The sequence below is a fragment of the Dipodomys ordii genome, unplaced genomic scaffold, assembly GCF_000151885.1.
Source record: "Dipodomys ordii isolate 6190 unplaced genomic scaffold, Dord_2.0 Scaffold34, whole genome shotgun sequence".
Taxonomy (NCBI): Eukaryota; Metazoa; Chordata; class Mammalia; order Rodentia; family Heteromyidae; genus Dipodomys; species Dipodomys ordii.
The window spans coordinates 11,229,130-11,248,304 of NW_012267250.1; positions in this window are offsets into that span (position 1 = coordinate 11,229,130).

Below are 19,175 nucleotides of genomic sequence, written 5' to 3' on the forward strand. Positions count from 1 at the left end.
GACATACAAAGCAACAAAGAAATAATGCATGAAAGAAAAAACATTAAAATACATATCTAAGGGTTCATTTTCTGACCTTTTCCGCTTGACTCATACATATACTAGATATTGCAAATAAGGGAAACCATGGGGCCTATGTTTATGGAATAATTTTTAGCTGTGCACTGATGATGGGTCACACTGTAATCCTAGCTATTCAGGAGGCTGAGATCTGAGGTTTGAGGTTTAAAGCCATCCCCAGCAGGAAAGTCTGTAAGACTCTTATCTCCAATTAACCATCAGAAAACTGGAAATGGTGCTATGGCTATGGTAGAGTGCTAGCCTTGAGCAAAAGTGCTCAGGGATAGACTCAGGCCCTGAGTTCAAGCCCCATGACCAACACACAGGAATTTACTTATTGATGATATAAGAGGCTGAATGTAATGGAAATTAATTGAATATGCTTGATTTGTCTTGAAAATTTACACAGTGATTTGAAGCTAAAAAGTATTTAAAGTTATTTTTTAAATCCATGAAGAATAATATTTTATGACATATAAAAATTGTATGAAATTTAAAGTCTACTGCTCATAAAGTTTTGTTGTTATGTAATCTGCCTATTTGCTTATACACTGTCCACTTGATGATGACTGAGTTCAGTATGGGTAGCAAAGTCTATGTATCTCATATAGTTGAAGAGATGAACTATCTGGTCTCTTACAGAAAAAGTTTATACTTGTGTGATTTAAGAAAGGCAGATGAGGAGAATCTCAGACACACATAACTCAGTTCAGTAAACTTCTAAGGAGACGCTGTGCTGATTTGGGCCATGAAATTTGATTCTGTTTATTTTCAATTCAGCTCAGTAAATACTTACTGAATATTTCTTATATGACAGAAATATTGTATCTGTAAAACCACAATATTATAAATGCATAGATTTCTAAGAAAGAATGTGGGACCACTGAGTGTTTCCACCAATGTAGTAGTTGTATGTTTGCTGGACAGGATGTATATTCCTCTGTAGGTCTGCTATGGGCCTGGGGAGACTGACTTAGGTATTTCATGGATGGGTTTTATGGATATTTAGTTTCCAGTTGGGTTTGGTCATTTGTATATTTATTTATTTATTTATTTTTGGGTCAGGTTATAGGGCCTGAACTCTGGGCCCGGGCGCTGTCCTCAGCTCTTTACTTCAAGACTAGTGCTCTACTACTTGAGCCACAGCACCACTTCCAGCTTTTTTCTTTTTGCTTATGTGGTGCTGAGGAATGAAACCCAGGGCCTCATGCATGCAAGGCAACGCTCTACCACTGAGCCACCTTCCCAGCCCCAGTTGTATATTTATTTTTCCGATTCTTCTCTTACCAGTTCGCTGTGATTGGCTGCCTCTGCTGCCATAGCTCTGTCAAAGGCCTTTTATGTACAACTATATCTGCTGGCTTAAAAAAACGACTGTCTTCTCTGTCCCTTGGGCTTAGGGCTATAATAGGCTCTGATGTCAGTAGCTTTCTCCATTAGCTCTTGTTGGTTTTTCAGCCTGGCTCCAGCATTTTGAGTGAGCTTCAGCTTCCTCATCCATAAAATTAGGATACCATATGAGCTGTGATCACAACACACACAAGCTTCTAGCACAGTGTCTGGGAATGAAGTAGGGCTCCGTGCATGTTATTTACATTTTCTTCTGCTTTTGGCTTCCCAAAGGGACAAGTCAAATGGCTATAGAAATGTTCAAACCAAAAATCAGTCAGTGTTTCATGGATTATTAGGAGAGGACACACTGAGGAACTTTACTTGTGAGTAGGACTAGTAGAGTCTTGATGTTTGAGAGAGGAATCAGGGATAAGGGTGAATTTTTCATAACCCATAGGACTATGAGCAGAAATAAAGATGAGAGAAGAGGATGATAAATTTTATTAGAACAAGTAGAATTTGAAAGGCTTGTGGAATAGCTAGGAGAAAAATGTTAATTAGACTGGCAGGGAGGCATCGCAAAGAGAAGGGGCATTTGAGAATTGTCATTCTACGGGGAATGTATACAGGAGAGTCAAAGAAACTGCAGTGTGTCATGGGTCTAGTGAGAAGCAAGATGCTCCAGTGGCAAAAGTACTAGGCTAGACATTATGTGACTTTATTTCTTGAGACTTGGTTTGCCACTCTCTGGCTATTTAAACTTGGAGACATTAGAAACATTGCTTACCTGTGTTAGCATTTTATTTTCTCCAGCAAATGTACAATGAAAAGATTGGACTAAGTGACGCCTGTAATGTTATAGGACTTGCAGTGTCACTGGGAGGCACTTCATGAAATAACCCAAGATTAATGATTGCACAGTCAAGTCCTATGCGGATAAAAGCCCCCAGAGAACCATAGTCTTCCTAATCAATGACTATTATTTAGTAAGAAGGTATACCAACAACTCTCTGAAATACAGTTCCATAGAGTTAATAACAACAACCACAATAGACTAATATTCACTAAATGCTATATATTTGGCTTTGTATCTATTAATATTTAATCTTTTCAACAACCCTATAAAGTAGGTGGTATTAGGGCCCTCCATTATACAAACATGAGACAATAAAAAGGTTAATTATCTCCATCAAAGTCATAAAGGGAGCAAAATTTCAGCTCAAGCTCCTGTGTCCAGAGCCCAAGCATTTCATTCCCGACTATGAGCCCACTGGGGAAACTCTGGGCTCTGGGGAAATAAGAGCCTGAAGCTCACAAGCAGGGCCTGTTTTCTTTGTTAATGTTAGCAGGGTATTGTTGAGATCATATAAAGGGGGAAATTCTATGCTGTCCCTCTTTATAAGACCCCTCAGGTAAAATTCTCTTAAGATCTTCTTGCAAATAGTAATTATACATCTTAAAGCAACCACTTTAATTTTTCATTACAGATTTTTTTTCTCTTAGCAAAGCATATGATCAAATTGCTCTTTTCACAGTGGGCCCTTGTGAAACACAAGAACACAATCTGTGGACAATAGCCACAAATATGTATAGATAATAGCTTTATTCCTGGGCCCACTGTATGGTCTTATGTTTTCTTTCTTTCGTGTTTTTTTTCCCACCTGCTTTCTTTTTCCATCGCATCTTACAGTTGATGTAATCATAACAAGAAACAAGGCAGGGTTTAAATCAATATCTACATGAATGTCAGTGCACTGAACACACGCTTACCTCCACGTTGCATCTTGGACTCTCCAGGAGGGTGATGCTGGTTTACAAGCACCGGGACTATTAAAGCTCTATAATGACTCTGCATCCTTGCTGATGACGAGGAGGTCATCAAAAAGAAAACTGATAATTAGGAGGATTATCACAACCATCAATTTACAATCCCTTTGATGAGTGCTGCTTGCACTTAACGACTCACTGAAGATCAAGTTGCACTCCCTCTCTGCAATAATGTGAGCTTAATAAGCATTAGGGCGATGATGACAATGAGTAAACAATCATCTTTGTAATGGTTACAATTTAGTCTAGGCAGGAGGGAAAATACTTCGGGCTGAGCTTGCTTGACTGTGACAGGAGGTACAGAGGTAAGATGTTGTGAGAACAAAGGAGAGGCCTGGAGGGGTTAAAAAAAATCAATGAAGTAAGCTCAAGAGACCTGGGTGCTGGAGAAGAGGAGGGAAAGACTGTGTGCAAGGTTGAGAGAAGGTGTAGTTGGAGCTTGGTCCTCATTAAGGAGTGAGGAAAGGGTACACAGGGGTAGGTAAAATACCGGTCAGGTCACCGGGTCTGTTGCTGAGTAGTTGACAAACTGTGGGATCTTGGGCAAGTCACTTGACGCTGTGCATCTCAATCTCCTCAGACAGAAAAGTAGGACCCCCAAAATACCTACCTGGAAGGGTTGGTGAGGGATTAAATTAGGTAAATCATGTGAAGGGTTTTGGTTAGGGCTGGGTATGTAGTAATTGGTACTGCTGCTAGAATGTGGAAGAATTTGAGGCTTCTAAGAGGACTGTGTGGCATTTTGGAAGCAAGGATGTAATTCTGGAAGCCCTTTTATGTTACTTAAGCAACTTGGATGGATGTATTATATGGCATATATTCCGTCATTTCATTTATTTTGGTTAATACCACAATTTCCCATACATTTTATTGTATCAACACACACATATACATGTATATATTTATATAAATATTTATCATGAATACACACATATAAATAGTGAACATCTATAAAAATGTCGATCACAAACACATGACATATATACGTGTATGCATATATGTACATGTTCGTAATGGATATTTAAAACACTTCTTGAAATCTTAGCTACTTAGGAGGCTGAGATCTGAGGATTGTGGGTTGAAGCCAGCCCAGGCAGGTCCTTGTGGGACTCTTATCTCCAGTAAACTACTCAAAAAAACCTGGAAGTGGTGCCGTAGCTCAAGTGGTAGAATGTTAACCTTCAGCACAAAAGGCTCAGGGACTGAACCCAGGCCTTGAGTTCAAGTCCCAGGACCAGCAAACAACAACAACAAAACAAAAAACAAAAAGTTCTTGAATTGAGGCATGCTTGATAAATATTATTTTGGAATAATGGAATAATGAGGACACTAATGAGGTTTTGAATGACGTGGAAATTTCAATAAGCATACATTCATACATGAATGTTGGACTATCTTCTATTTTTTACAAATGTGGACCATCATATGTCCAGGAAGGTGAGTCCCGTGACCTCTCCCGTCCATCTTACACAGGAGGAAATGTGTGGCTTCAGGGAGGTTCAGTTGTGCGCCTTGACATCGCAGCTAGTGAGGGATGGAGCTAGAGTTAGCACTCAGGACTTTGGACACCCTTAAAAAAGAACTTGATGTTTGTATTGCTCAGAGTTAGGAAATCTGTTATTAAGTGTGTTGTGTGGAGTTTCTCTTTTTCTCACCTGCTATGTGAAGGGGTTAATGAACTGAACTTTTTGCAGGGTATAAGGTGACACCCATGTTTACAATAGGCCAATGTGGACAAAGGGGAGAGTGGTAATAGCTACAGATCCGTGGCCCACCAGGAAGGGGCAGCTGCTGATAGCAGGTGGGGAATAAGAGACCTGACAGTGGCCGACACTGATGTGTTTTTATAGGATTGGGTGGGGGGGGCGGTGGAGGGGGGGAGGATGGGAAGGAATGGGAAGGGGAAACAAAGGAGAAGGCTACAATGCTTGATAAGAAATGTATTCATTATCTTGCCCATGTAATTGTAACCCCTCTGTACAGTATTTTCACAATAAAAAAAGCCCCCAAAAAACTAAAAAAAAAGAATAGCTCCACTTTTGACTTTTGTTGTGAATCCTTTCATTTCAAGTATAGATAATGAGTTCAAATTAATAAAAATAACAAACGTGAATCACAAGGGTCCAATTAAAGAATATACCAATCAAATCAGACCCAAATTGCCAGTTTGCAATTTCTATGTGGTACGATTTTTCAAGATACCTTCCAGCTCTGAGACACACTGGGAGAGGCAGCAGCTTCCTGCTGAAAGGCAGGAAACTATTGATCACTCCTCTTAATGGAAACACATCATCTTTGCTTCCATTAGAGAATCTTCACTGGTCTCAGAGGGCGATGCTGTCCTAAGCGTCCAGACCCTTCCTTGTGCCAAGAAGCCCCACTGCAGTTTGTGACAGATGTGCAGTAGATTCAGGGGAGAGAGTAGCAGAGCTGGATTTAATTATGTAAATCCATGGCTACGCTTTAATAAGACACTGACATAAACCTGTCATAACTGCCAAGTTTGGGAAATTTTCATTCTTGGCACTATATTTGGGAAGAAAGAGAGGAAAGAAAGGAGAGAGAGAGGGAGAGGAAAAATACTGAAGCGTTGGTTCATCTTTGGAACATTTCAGAAGCACATCAGAGGTTCCTGCCTGCCACGCAGCATTTGCAGTGACAACGGGCACCGGACTCCGGCAGCCCACACAGCGCTGCTCGCGAAAGGAGAAAGCCGAAGTTTCAAGGTTGACGTTTCCTAACGAGATCTTAGAGTGAGGGAGCTTTCCATCAGCACCTGCCAATTCTCCCTCAAACGAGTTCACTCTCCCTCTTTGCCTCACAATCTTCTTTCTGCTGCTTGGTGCCAGAATGAGACAAAAGGTGACCCTGGACTTGGTGATGTTTGAAAGCTGGTGGCAGAGGACTCCACAGTAGTGGAATTTCCTCTCCATCAGGTGGCGAGGTGCAGAGTGCTGTGCCTTATATTTTAACTATATACGTGTGTGTGTGTGTGTGTGTGTGTGTGTGTGCCTTTTAATTTTAGTATTTAAAAAGTTCTCATCCAGGAAATGGAAACAAGAGGCCTTTTTATGTTGTTTCTGTTTTCTTTTGTCTTGTTTCTTTATCTGTCTTTAAGAAGATAAAGGCTGCACAGAAATGGAGGGACAAAGGATGAACCAATGCACTTCTAGATGCTATATTAAAAATGAACTATATAACTTAGGTAGGGATGGGAGAAAAATAAACTGTGAGAACAAGGGAAGGGGTTACAAAAAGAAATGTACTCATTACCTGACCTATGCAACCCCTCTGTACATCACCTTTATTTTTGTTTTTTAATGTTTTTTTAATTGTGAAAATACCATACAGAGGGGTTACAATTACATGAACAAGGTAGTAAATACATTTCTTATCAAGCATTGTTGCCTCCTCCTTTGTTTTTCCCCTACCATCCCTGCTCTCCCATCTCCAATTTTGATTAGTCATGGGGCTTGAACTCTGGGCATGGGTGCTGTCCCTCAGCTCTTCAGCTCAAGGCTAGCGCTCTACTGCTTGAGCCACAGAACCATATCTGGCTTTTTCTGTTTATGTGGTGCTGAAGAATCAGACCCAGGGCCTCATGCATGCAAAGCAAGCACTCTACCACGAGCCATCTTCCAAGCTGCTGTATATCACCTTTATAATAACAATAAAATAATTAAAAAATCATCATCTTAGGCTAGGTGCTGGTGGCTCACACCCGTAATTCTAGCTACTCAGGAGGCTGAGGTCTGAGGATCATGGTTCAAAACGAGCTCAGGCAGGAAAGTCCACAAGTCTCTTTATCTCCAACAATTAATCATCAAACAGCCAGAAAGGAAGATCTGACTTATATGGTAGAATATCAGTATTGAGTAAAAAAGCTAAGAGACAGGGTCCAGTCCCTAAATTCAAGCCCCTGTGTGTGCGGTGCGTGCATGTGCACGCGCGCGCGCGTGCACACACACACACACACACACACACACACACACACAATATATCTCACCTTCATTTTATTGGGCTAGGATCTTCATGGCCAGGGCTCCCTTGATCATCAGCAATAGATACCTTTTCTGCAAAGCTAAGCCAGAATGAGACCAATAAGGGGATCTGAGCCATGAGAGGAACTAAGAATGAAACCAAGCCAATACCATGAGATTGTAGGTAACACTTTAATCTCTTTGAGACTTCAGCTTGTAACAGAACAGAGACAGCAGTGAGTGAGACCATAAAGGGATTGTATCCATTTTCTGGGGGTTGGGGTGGGGGAAGTCTTCCACTGGCCATGGACACAGTTTCAAAAAGCGTTTTCCTTCTTGTACAAGGTGTGCGTGGATCATCCCAGTGGTCAGCTCATTCCAGAGGTATTCGTGCAGATGGTACCATTTTTTTTGTGTGTGCAAAGAGCCTAGCCTTGTAGTTGTTCTGGGCCTTATAACAGAGTAAAAGACTGAGCTATGATCACAGTTGAAAACACACAGGGGTTAGGTAGAAGAGATATATACAATCTCCAATGGGCAGATGCCAAACTAGACCTATGTTGCAGTTGTTTTGCAGATGATCAACATGTCTAGAGGCAGAGTTGATTAGAATTGGACTCAAAGTTCAAGGCAGAAAAGGAAACAGATACACTGTGAAGGCAGAGACGCTGAACCTTTTATTCCATTTTAATCATCCATCAAACATCTGTAGGCCTAAGTGGCATTGGTATTTTCTGCAAAAGCATTTAACTTGCTGCAAAGAAATCTAGGCCACTGTTATCATAACCTGCATGTCAAAGGTTTTATCTGCAGCAAAGCTAGTGGGAAACTAATAGTGTAATGTATTGCTTACCAGTGTGATGTCAAAATCTGTGACTTTTGAAATGAATTAAGATCGAGTGAAGCTAGAGGGTGTATTTAGGGTTCTCCTTGGTGACATCAAAGAAGAGTGATTCATTATGACGGGGCTGTGGTTCTGCTCTGACAGACTGCCTGATGTCTGAGTTGATTCTGAGGACTGACAAAGGCATTTTATGGACTGATGATTTTCTTGCTAATAAAAGGACCCGTAGGAATGGAGTTACCATAGAAGATGTTATTTTCCTCCTCATCCTCCTCCCCTGTTTTCACCCTTCCCCCTCCTTCCCCGTTGCTCCCACTTCTTTCCTTTCTTTCTGTTATTTCATGGTTTTGGGGTTTGAGGGCCCCAAGCTTGCTTGGGGAGGCAACCTACTGGTAAGTCACATCTCTAGTCCTTTTTTGTGCTGGTTATTTTTGATATAGAGTTTTGCTAGATGCCACCATGTTCAGCTTCTTTTTTATGAGATGGAATATCTTGGACTTTTTTTTGTCTGGATTGGCCTAGATCTGTGATCCTACCAATCCCAGACCTGGGGCTTGGACTCAGGGTCTGGATGCTCTCTTTGAACTTTTTTTCTTATAACTAAGGTTCAAAGTTTCTTTTAATGAATCTTGTTCTTCTAGTAGGTTACATTTTCTTCAGTAAAGAAAACTGAAAAGATGATCAACTTTCCCATCTCTTTAAAAAATAACAAATGCCAAGAGCTTGAGGGGGGAGGGGAGAGAGAGAGAGAGAGTCAGAGAGAGAGAGAGAGAGAGGGAGAGACAGAGAGGAAGAATAAAATTATAGATTCAAATAATCTTTTGAGCCTTATCAATCAATGAAATGTTTAAGGACATTATTTATACCTGAACTACGCAAATTATTAAAAATTTATATGCAAATCAGGGATCTAATATAGAACACTATGGAAATATTATTAAATTTCTTTATGTGTGCTCATTACATTGTGACTTTGAGGGTGAAATGACATAAAGTCTAGGGTTTTATTTTATTTATTCACATATCCATTAATTCTAGTTTTTGATTTCAATTTGTATATTTTGAGTTATCTTTGAATAGTTGTACAAAGGAGCTTCAAGTCAACCTGTCAGTTTGTGAGTACAATGCATCTTGGTCAATGTCCCCCCTTCCATCCCTATGTATAGGTTTAAAAACATGTGATCCAGGGACAAAGAGCGCAGTGCTGGTTTTGAGCTAGCTTGCATGCATCAACAGGAGCTGACTTTTAAATCTGCAGGAATTGTGTGATATGGTGGTAAACACTCATTATTGAAAATGAGATTCTATAGTTAAAATTAAATAAGAGTATATTTTAAAAGGTAACAAACACGGCTTCTTAGTTATCTTACTGTAATTACTATGATCAGTGTTCTTGCAATTATTCTGCCTGTTGTGTCTGTAGGGTAGAAATACTATGTAGCTATGTGCTCTGCAGGTCTCTTCCCCATCTTTGCTTGGTCCTGACATGTTGATAACTTGCAACCAGCCACAGAAGTCTACAAACCCTACAAATCAGGCATTTTTTCCAGGTGAGCTGGTTGTTACGAATGTACCTCTGCATCAGTGGGGGAGTGATGATCAGTAACTACTCAGGAGTCGATCAGTATCTCGAAGCTGAAGAAAATGAATGTGGAGATTCATCACATTCATCCTTCTGTCCTCTTGCAGGTTAAAATCGTCTATGCTGAAAAGTTGAAAGAAATGTGCTGGTTCAAGTGTCCCTTTGACTATAGGAAAGAGGCAGTATTGTGGAATCAGGTAAGTATTGTAAACCTCATGGTGCAAAAGGCAAGAACCATGGTCATGACACCAGGAGAGGTGGATTTCTTGACCAGCTCCTGATGAGCTGTGGGACTTGAGGGAGTCAGCTGAGGTACTGTGTTCCCTCATCCCTACAGCAGTGTGCAGTTAAAGGTTTGTGTATTCATGGCTATCAAGTGAGTGCAATGAGTTAAAATTATGGATGGGACAGTGGTACCATTATGGAGGATTGCAAAACAAAGGATTTAGATTTCACTGCTGATTTTCAATTTATTCTAGGGAAAACATCCTTTGAGAGATTGTACCTCAGAAGCATTTTTCTTTCCTCTGGAGTAATTATAGCTTCTTGCTCCATGGTGATGGATCTTTTCAGGGAGAGGCTTATTTGTCATTTTTGGAGCATAGAAGTTAAAAGTGCAGATTACATGCTGGGTGCCAGTGGCTCACATCTGTCCTTGTAGCTACTTAGGAGGCTGGGATCTGAGGATAATGGCTTGAAGCTAGTCTGGCTATGAAAATCTGTGAGCCTCTTATCAAGAAGTAGAGCTGTGGCTCAAGTGGTAGAGTATTAGTTGTAAGCAAAAAAGTTCAGGGACAGTGCCCAGGCCCTGAATTCAAGCCCCATTCAAGAAACACACACACACACACACACACACACACACACACACACACACACACATACGTGAAGGCTACCAAAAAGTGGAAAATATCATCTAATGAATGTGCTGTATTTTTATAATACAATATTATTTTGCCATAAGAAGGAATAACTGATAAATGCCATAACATGGACAAGCCTTAAAACCATTAAACTAAGTGAAATTAACTGGACACAAAGAACATATTGTTCGATTTCACTTATGTGAACTGTCCATACCAGGCAAATCTATAGAGACACAAAATACCAAGAAGCACCCAAAATAGACAAATCTATAAGAGATAGCTAAGGGATAGGGATTTCTTTTTGTGATGATGAATGTATTCTAAAATTGAATTGGGATGGCTGTCTTACCCTGTGAATATTCCAAGACTGTTGAGTTATACATTTTCAGTGGTGAGTTGTGTAGTATATGAATCATAAAGCTGTCAAATCAGTCAAGATTGCCTGGTACAAATTCTGGTTTAATTTGCTTATCAACTGAGGGACTGTGGCAAGTTTTCTTACATTTCTTTGCTTATTTCCTTATTTTTAAGATATGACCAAATGTGATCCTTGCCTCATGGGAGTTTTATGCTCACTTAATCTTCATGTAGCAAACGTCAAAATGCATAGTGAGTCCTGCAAATGGAGAGAAAGAACTGTTTGCTGTTATCATGCTCCTATTTGTCGCGACCGCCTCGACCTGCAAGGATGACGCGACAACAGGTTCTTTTCTCAGACGGTTTATTCAGGACCTTGTTTACAGCTTCTTTTCTCCTACTTCTCTCCTGCCCGCTTCTTCTCCTTGTTTCTCTTTGTTTTTCCTTCATCCGTCCCCGCGCTCCGGTTATAAGTCTCCTGGATGGCCAATCCTGAAGCGCCATGTGGCATATACTGATAGGGCTGCAAACACAGAAGCAAACTAGGAGCCAGGTCATAGCCATATAAGGAGTTGTTTTTTACAGAGAGCACTCGTCACCGGGAAGACGGAAGGCGGGAGCCTGCGCCATCTTAGGTCGCAGCCGCACCACGCGGCCCTGCCATTTTAGCTACAATGTTGCTTTTGCAGCCGTCTTTCGTTGCGGCTCCCGCAGCTCTCCACACCTATTAGAAGAAATTAGTCATGGGGGTGAGAGGAAAAGAGTGTACTGATGATTGTTTTTCACTATTTAATTTTGGCCTGAGGAGGTAAACACATAACCAAAGAGATTTAGACAATATCAAAGCGGTTGATCGAATAGTGACAACCAAAAGATCCATGTCTCACAGCCCGTGAATGTGACCTTATTTGGCAAAATGTTCTTGCAAATGTAATTAAGTCAAGGATATTCAGTTAAGATCATTCTAGATAAAGCCAATGAGCCTAAGTCCATGGCAGGTATCCTCACAGGAGAAAGGTAGAGAGATAATGGCCACCTGGAGGATCATGAGAGGATGGAGCTAGAGATGGAAGAGCTTCAAGCCAAGGGATTCCAGGAGGCCTTCCAGGTGGAAGAAGCAAGGAATGATTCTCCCCTAGAGCCCTTGGAGGGAGCGCAGCTCTGTTGCTACTATGATTTAGGGCTTCTGGCCCCACACCAAGAGGGTTGAATTTCTGTTGTTTTAAACCACTAGCTTTACAGCAGCCCGGGGAAACTTCACACAGCAAAAGGTCAAGCCTCTCCAAACGACTTTGGCAATAGCACTCCAGTAGCTTTCCCTCCCAGTTTCACACCAAAGATAAAAATCTTCACTCAGAAAACCAAGTTCTACTCATCTATTAGAAAGAACGATATTGTACCATTCATGAGGAAATGGAAAGACTTGTAGAAAAATTAAGCCAGCCCCAGAGAAACAAAGGTTGAATGGTTTTCTTCATTTGCTATAGATAGAATGTACCTATAAATCTATAAATAAACATATTGGGTGGTATGCAAATTGCTACAAATGAATTAATTGAAGTCTAATAGCTTCGATGGAGAGCTCAAATAATAGAATCTTTGAGAAAGACTAAGCCAAAGCCTAATAAAAGTAACAGCAGGAATTGGGCACATACAAGACAGAGGGTAGGACCAAGGGAAGAGGGGGTCAACGAATGAAAGGGAGAAGTGGAGGGAGAAAGTGATCAAGAATTTATTGTATATGCCAAAAAGTTAAGAAAAGTAAGGGAAGGAAGGGGTGGGTTGAAGGGGGCGAGGATGTTGTATAACTACTTTAAAGTAGTTGTATAACTTTGTATAACTACTTAAAGATAATAAAAAAGATAAAAGAAAACCTGTATCTCTCCTCAGAGCCCAACTTCCTCTCATTTCCCAGAGTTCCTTTATGCCTTTGCTCTCCTGGTTCAGGGAGCCCTTTCCCAAGAAAAACCTGAGTCCTTCTTCTGCTGGGTCTGAGTTCTCCTCTGTGTACTTTTCTCTTTCTCTTCTGGCTTCTCTAAAGTGCTGTTTGTTAGTGCCTCATACTTTACTATTTGCTTATATGCTATTAGCCTTTTCTGCATGCTTTTGCAGAGTGATGTCTTTTTATCTACAGTTAGTTTGTTGATTATGAGGAATCTACTTTTTTCAGATTTTTCCTCAGTGCCTAGCAGTCTTAGACATATAGTAGATGTATTAATACAATGACATTTAGCAGATGAATTAATAAAATAAGGCTGATCTGAAATGATAGAATTTTTTTTCTGATAATACACTTTAAACTCAGAGCCCATTAGTTCTATTTTGCTCACTTAGCTGGCACTCTACCACTTGAACTATACCTCCTGCTTAGATTTTTGCTGGTTATTTTGCAGATAGAGTCTCTTAAACTTTTGGGCTGGGAATGTGGCCTGGTGCTTGCCTAGCATGCATTAAACCCTGGGTCCAATTCCTCAGGCCCACATAAACAGAAAAAGCCAGAAGTGGTGCTGTGGCTCAAGTGGCAGAGTGCTAGCAAAAGAAGCTCAGAGACACAGAGACAGTACCTAGGCCCTGAGTTCAAGCCCTGGGACTGGCAAAAAATTCAAACTTTCTACTTAGGCTGGCTTTGACTTTAACCTCTTGAAAAGCTAGGATTACAGATACAACTACTGGCACCCAGCTCTTTATTGATCTTTGTTTCTCTTCCATCCTCTATCCAGGGCTGGTTCATATTAGGGTTGTACAGGATATTAGAAATAGGGGGCTGGGAAGGTGGCTCAGTGGTAGAGCGCTTGCCTTGCATGCATGAGGCCCTGGGTTCGATTCCTCAGCACCACATAGGCAAAAAAAAAAAAAAGCCGGAAGTGATGCTGTGGCTCAAGTGGTAGAGTGCTGGCCTTGAGCTGAAGAGCTGAGGGACAGTGCCCAGGCCCAGAGTTCAGGCCCCATGACCGGACCCCCCCCCCAAAAAAAAAGGATATTAGAAATAGATTTTGGATACAGTTACCTTTTTATTTTTTTAAAGGAATGAACAGATTCTTCCTTTGTTAGTTCTCTTGAATCTCCCAATAAGAAAGACTATTTGGGTTTTTAGTTATCTTGGCATTTTTTTTTTCTTTGTAGAGAAACAGCTTTAAGGGAGGCACAATGGACAGAAAAGAAGAATGGCAGAAAATGTGGAATTTTTCTTAGGATATTTTATGTTGCCTGTGAGTTCTAGAGTAGACATTGGCGTTTTTTTTTAAAGATATGCCAGCTTTGGTCTCCATTTCAGTTTCCCCACAAATAAAATGTTGGAGTTAAACCAGGAGATCTTGAAGCCTTTTTCACATTCAAATATCTCCTGATGTAGGATCTCATTCTTTTTTTTGTTGTTGTTGTTAGTCGTGAGGTTTGAATTCTGCTCCTAGGCACTACCCCTGAGTTCTTCAGCTCAAGGTGAGCATTCTACCATTTGAGTCACAGCACCATTTCTAGTTTTCTGGTGGTTAATTGGAGATAAGAGTCTCATAACTTTCCTGCCAGGGCTGGCTTTGAACTGTGATCCTCAAATCTCAGCCTCCTCAGTAGCTAGGCTTACAGGTGTGAGCCACTGGCACCCAGCTAGGATCTCATTCTTGTTTATCTGAATCCTACAGGTCTAACATATAAGATAAAGATATGCATCTTTATATACCAGCAGAAAGGTTTCACCAGGTAGCAGATAGAACAAGCACTAGATATTTCTCAGAGGGTGTTTAATTCAGAGAATTAAACTCTGAATTAAACAGAGAATTAAACTCTCTGAATTTAGAGAATTCAGAGAATTGGCAAATTGGCTCCTATTAGACTGGAAACACTGGGTTAACTTAGAGTTGATACCTGCAGGAAAAAGCTATTCTTTATGTGGCAACGGGAAAGATGTTGCAGTTACCAGAAACTCGACACATGCAGGGGAAGGTCCCTGGTGCTGTCAGATATCTGAGGATGGAGTTCTACTTTGCTGATGAGCTTAAAGGCTCATGTTAGAGCTGGGACTCACACTTCTGAGAAATGGGGACTGCTACCTTTGAAGGGCATGATGAGGCTCTTCTGAAATCATCCAAAGGAAATGGAAGTTGGAACTAACTGTTGCTGCTGATGGGCCAGAGGGTTAGATGGGGCGACAGTGCTAGAAATAAATAGACAGCACTGCCTACTTCCTATTCTGAGGGCTTCCTTTATGACCCCTATTAGTAGAGACTCAGGACATGAATAAGCCATGTGAACACTTTGGTTTAGTTTTATGAAGGCAAAGAATTCCTTGAGCATCATGTGCCTGAATGTGTGATCCACAAACCTATAAGTGTATGGTTTTCTTCCCAAATTCTTTATTGTGATTATGTGATTACATAATTTCACAAATTTTACTGTATTGTGGGATAGTGATGCTTAGTTAAATTCACAAACACATTCTAACTTTCATGGGGCAAATTGTCTATTGTGGTCTATAAAGTTTATGAGTTCTATGGGCTTTGACAATGCAGTTATTTCTTCCACATCAGGTGATATGTACATTCCTTTCCTTTTGCATAATATAGTTTATTATAACAGTAATAAATAATAAACAGTCTAAAAGGAATCTTTTGGTCTTTCCTCCTCTAGTGGCTTCATCTGCCAACTAATTGCTTCTAGGAAGGGACCCATGGCATCCTTATAGAAATGAAATCCAGAGGTTTCTGCACAATCTGAACTCTGCTGTGGTTTTCTCAGAATGGGGACACTTGGGAGACTCTAGGCTACCCTGGGGGGGGTCAACCCAGAGAGAACTCATACTGTGTTTAATCCATTGGCAGTTGCCTTGTCACAGCAAAAGAGGACTGATGGAAATTGGGATGGATAACTAATATAAATGTCGACAGCAAAGTTGGGTTGAATCACAGGCTTTAAACATTCTTTTTCCCTCTTCCCTTAATTATGTTAGTTTTCTGCATCTCAGGGGAAACATCACATTTATTTGCCATCAAGATGGAGTGGTTGTATGCTCAAGTTGCAGATATAATTGTTAAGTTAAATTAAAGTGTCAGGAGTGCAGAGGGAGTGTCTGTCTTGATTGGAGCTTGCTTCATTCAACAAGCAGAACATATCTTGATTGGAGGAAGAGTTAGCCTTTACTCTTTTTTTTCAAACTACTTTGGAGAAGAGGACTGAGTGTCAGGCTGTATCTATTTCTTTTGACACATGGTTCACAGGGAAACTATTATTACAGAGTTTTTCTGGTATTGGACAACCACTGTTTCATTAAGTAACTTCTGAGATTTGGACACCAAGGGGTTAGATGAGCTGTCAGAAATTTCATAGCAGCAGAAAATGGAAAGCTCTTATGGTTTTCTTTATTTCCTATCACTAAATCCTATTACACACCAGTAACAACTCTCAGGGCAGAGCATTTCAAGGTTTTATTGTGTCCCCTAGTTGTTAGCCGACTGACCTTTGGTCCTAAGCTTTCTTGTTCCTCACAAGTTAGTGTTTGTCATTCCCTAGGAAACATTCTGTAATTTTCAAATGGGGCTTTCATTTCATTGCTATTTCATTTTTTACTCCATTTTTAGAGATGCACAGCATTTTGATGCACAGCAATGACTATCAGACGTTCCTTCCATAGATCCTATATGACTATACTGTTTCATTTCTTTGATTGTTAGTAAGAATAATTTCCAGGTTCTTGAGATCTCTATGATATCAAATTTGCTCCATCTATGACATGTGACATTTCTGCAGGGACTTACGGTGACTCAGGCCCCTTTTAAAAGGAGTGTTCCCTGGTCAGCCTGCCCTTGGGCTCAGTCACTTGATGTGTACAACACAATCTCTCAGGTTAAGTACCTCTCTTTGAAAACATAAAAGGGTTCTTTTGATGTGAATCTTAAGTGACAGCTAAAAGAGGAGATGAAAATGGCTATATGGAATAAACTGATATTAAAAGTCATAATTACAAGGGCTATAATCTACATAGGAGCTAAGAACAACTTATTTCTTAAGATCTACGTCCCCAAGTTCTCTGGAAAAGTTTATCCTTTCTCAGGAGTTCTCAGATTCTACCATCACCACCACCACCACTACCATCACTGTTGTCATGATCACCCACAGGGTCTTGGTATGTACAAATAGTAGCTTTTATTGAAGGTTGGGGAGTCAAGGTGGAGGAGTTGAAAGAGAACTATGGAAACAATTTCGTATTACATATTATAATTATTTATTAGCTCTTAAAACTCCTCTGTCGTCTCAACCTGCTATTGTGCTATCTCCTTCTTGCGCCTTGTTTCCTCATCTTCTCCTCTGTTTATTGATGCCTGTTTGTCTCCAGGGCAGAACACTTTATTGATCACACTTGTTGTGTCATTGTTTTGGCTCACTTAGACGCTACTGACATAATGGGTGGGATTCATCTTTGTTATGGGGCCTGGTGCTGTGTCTTTCCGGATGTTGAGCATCATCCCTGGCTCCTACCCATAAGCTGCCAATTGCATCCTCTTCACAGATGCAACAACTCCAAAAGTGTTTCCGGTCATCATCCTGGGAAGAGGTGAGAAGAAAATCCCATCATGGACTCAGTATCTACCTTCAGGCTTTTCAACTTTCACCTCAGCTTTTTCCTTTTCCTTTTTAGTTTTATTTTATTGTAAAGATGCTGTATAGAGGGGTTATAGTTACATGGGTAAGGCAATGAGTCCATTACTTGTCAATCATTGTTACCTCTTCCCTTGTTGTTGTCCCACTATCCCTTCCCTTCCCCCACATTTCTCCGCACCCCAGCCTACCCCCCACCCGAAGTTGTAAAGTTCATTTCCAGTATACTTTTCTGTGGGTATCTTTGTTGTAATGGGTCATCCTGTGTCCTTATTTCAGTGTTTCTTTTATTTCCCTTCCCCCCTCCCCAGATTAGACAAATATATATACAAGATGCAGGGTACCAAAATCAAGTACAGTGACAACAGGGGATATACTATAGGGGGAAGAACATACAAAGGAAACAACAAATAAAAAAATCACATAGTACATTTAAAACAGTAATAACAAAGACAGACCTCGTGTCTATATCTTGGGGTTCATTTCACTTAGCATCATTTTATAGGGTCATATGTACATAACTTTTGACCTTTTCTGCTTGTCCAAGAAATATACTAGTTTTTGCAAATAAGAGAAACCATGGGACCTATGTTTCTTTGGGCCTGGCTTACTTCACTTAATAGAATTTTTTCCAAGTCTTTCCACAAATGGGGCTCATCTCAGCTTTTTTCTAAATGAAAGTAACTTCTGTCTTTGGAGGGAATTCTAGGACCAGATGATGGCTGATGGAATATTTTTTCCCCACCCAGTTGCTTAAGTAAGATTTACTAATGAACACTGACAAGGACTGAGCTAAGCATTTTGTGTACATCACATTATTTAGTCACATATTGTTATCAGAAACGATTTCAGACATATTCATGTAATTTTGGGGTTATCTAAATTAACACGAATGCATGTATGAACATAGACACACATGTGTGAACTAGGTGTTCTTTAAGCCCTGAAGGTGTGGAAGTACCCTTCCCTGTGGCAGAATGGTGTAGGAGGGTTTTAATGTTGGGAAGGGCGAGGTCACAGGGAGAGGGGTACATGAATGGAGAGAGGGAAGGTGAGTGAATACAGTCACAACATTTAGTGTACACATGTGAGAATGGAATTAGGTAAATTCAGGGGATGGGTGGAGTTGATAGAGCTGGGGGAAGAATGATGAACGAGGTGACATGGATCCAAGACACATTATACACATTGACTTGAAGCTTCTTTGTATAACAGTTAAAGATAATAAAAAATGAATCAGAACAAAAAATGGGCTCAAAGAAACACTATGAAGGGGACCCACCAGTCCTCTGGGACGTGAGAGGATTGCTGGCGTAGGGTTTTCATTTCCCAGCTGTTCCTTAGTACCAATACCATTTGTTCCAACTTATGCTGCTGGGCCCTGCATTGACTGTTTGCTCTGCCTTGCTTGGGGATGGACTCCAGCCCCCACCATGGTCCCTAATTTCTGAGAGCAGAATCAACACAAATCACATCTTGATAATAACAGACCTGATTTTTTCCTCTTTTTCTTTCTTTCTTTTATTTTTTCCCCCAAGGGCTTAGAGAATAAAGGAATAGAGCTCAAGGCAGGTCAGAGAGCGACTTAATGTTGACTATTTAATATTAATGATCTTTTAACATTCTTTTTTTTTCAGGGAACTTCGCACTGGCTGCTGTAGGAGGGAAAAACAACATCCCTCAGGGATGTTAGTGGGACTCTTATTATAAAAGACAGGACACGAGTGGTTTTTTATCTTTCT